We start from the raw sequence: 2,448 nt of genomic DNA on the forward strand, positions 1-2,448 counted from the left end.
CAACAATCCTCTCCTCACAGACAAGCATAAACACACTCGACTATCGCTAAATCAGATTTAACACACGTTTGTAATGACGATAATTCAGTTTATAATAGGGTTTATTCGCTCGGTCAGCAGGTGGCGGTATCCTCGTACACTGGGGAGTACACTGCCATTAAACGAACAGAAGAAGAAAAAAAAGCATCTGCACATGCGCAGTACGGATCGGGTAGACCCGATTTGTACGGTCAGACTTTACACATGCGCAGTAAGGATCGGGGAGTCCTGATCCGTAACTTTCTTTTTATTTTTCGTTTTTGTCTACATTGTACTGAAATGCTTCATTATTGCAAACATTTTAAGATATACTTGTTATTCTTAACATCTTAACAGATACTCTGACCCATAACTATCGTAAAACGCTACAACCGGAAGTAGAGACCTTTCGCGCATGCGGGGTACCGATCGGGTTTCCGGTACGGATCGGGTAGTGACAATGCTGTCTGTGTTGAGCGCTCAGTGGATCTGCGCTCGACAGTGCAGCCTAGGCAGTGTAGTCGAACACAGATTCACTGAGCGCTCAACACAGACAGCATCGTCAGAAGGAAAGTTGATAAAATAAATTACCAATTTTGTATTGTTCGATACATATGCGTACCGAACCGAAAGCACTGTATCGAATGGTTCAATATCGATACGAATATCGTTGCACCCCTAATATATATAGTGATGACCAACTGAATATTTCTATTTGCACACCAATTTAAAGAGTGACAACTAAATACATATGTGCACACACATTTCTGGCTTGATGTAAGACTATGGTTCAAAAACCAATGTCATGAACTAAGTCTTATTTTATAGAAAGAATCCCAGTCAAGAAAACTGTCCAGTGAGTATTTTAGCTGTTACTAATTTAGACACATTCTTCTGCTTCTATTTTTAAACTCTATTGATGCAGTATAATATTTTAATTTCAGGTTCCTAACTGGGCATGGCTTTAAAACACAACTTCAAGATCAATATGAGGAAGTTTGGTGACAGTGAGAACAGAAAAGTGTTTTATTTAAGTAGTTCTTGGCAAGTTTCCTGGGAATCTTACATTTCTTTGTTTAACTGTAGATCAATTTTACACTAGGCTCTATTTGGTCCTTGAAGATAATATTCTGCTAATACTGCAATCTGGAAACTGGCTTTTATGTACTGTGCTCTACAGAAGTGGAACAATCTGCAGAAGCTTGAAAAATTAGATAAGCTAATTCCTTTTAATCAATTCAAATCCGTTTTGACTGACAGAGACAAGTGTGGGTTGAGCATTGTTTTCTTTGAGTTGATGTTGATGTCCTTGACCTGTTTAGTTTCAATGTACTTGATAACTGTCTCTTGTTATTTATATACTGTTGTACATGAAATGATCCCATTTATGTTAAAACAATGAATACTGATTTTTTTAAACATCTTGAATAAATTCTATTTACTTCTGTAGACAGTTTTAGCAAGAACTAGCTAGTCATTTTTTAATAGGTTATAATCCAACAGCCAATCTTGTTGGTCTTATATGGATCCAATGAATGCAAAATCGGGCCACACTTTATACACAGAGGCCAAGTTGTAGTCATTTTGTGGCTATTTTATCAGTCATTGCTACACTGAAAAAAAGATTACAGAAGAAGCATGATTCAGTGCTTCAAGTTTTCTCAGCTTGTGATTGTTTTTGCTGACTTTACTCAGAGATAAGAGTTCAACAGCTTGAAGGTTCTTGTTCACCTAATTACAATATTACTGTAAAATTGCTTTTAAAATTGTGTTTCTATATTTAAAAAAACACAGAAATTCTTGTTGAGAAATGAAATAAATTTTAGTGCCAGCGACATAAAACTTTGCCTATACAACATTCAGCTGCTCTTTTATTTCCTGCCGGAGATTGATCCACATATTTCATTTGACTGAGATTTTTACACCAGAAGAAACCTACCATTTCTCAGGCCTGCGACCAGCATTAATTGCACACTAGATTGTAACACTGCTGAATGAGGTTAGGGTTATGATCCCTCCCAGTCGCAAACCAGGGACCGCTCAGTTGTTAGATTAATGCACTAACCACTAGACTCTTGATTCCTTAGATAAAATCACAGCAACTTAAATATACTTGAAAGTGTAGTATATAAAGAAAGTTTAGAACATGACAACTACCGTAAGCTCAGAACAAATGGAAGCTCAGTGACAGCTGCAGGTAATGTTTGAAGCACTAAAGGATTACAGTGATGACACATCTTCATCTGGCCCTGTGATCAATATTAAGAAGCACACTTTTCACAGAGTGCAGGTATTCTCTTTGTTTTCACATTTGGTGAGGCCAAGATGAGTTGGTCACTTGCATACTTGCGAGAGACTCCATCTCTGAGCGTGGACAAGTAAAAGACACCCCCCGCCCCCCATTTTCCAGAGGACTTGTGATTAGATGTT

This window comes from Haplochromis burtoni, unplaced genomic scaffold, assembly GCF_018398535.1.
Source record: "Haplochromis burtoni strain Fernald_Lab_line unplaced genomic scaffold, NCSU_Asbu1 Contig_567, whole genome shotgun sequence".
Lineage (NCBI taxonomy): Eukaryota > Metazoa > Chordata > Actinopteri > Cichliformes > Cichlidae > Haplochromis > Haplochromis burtoni.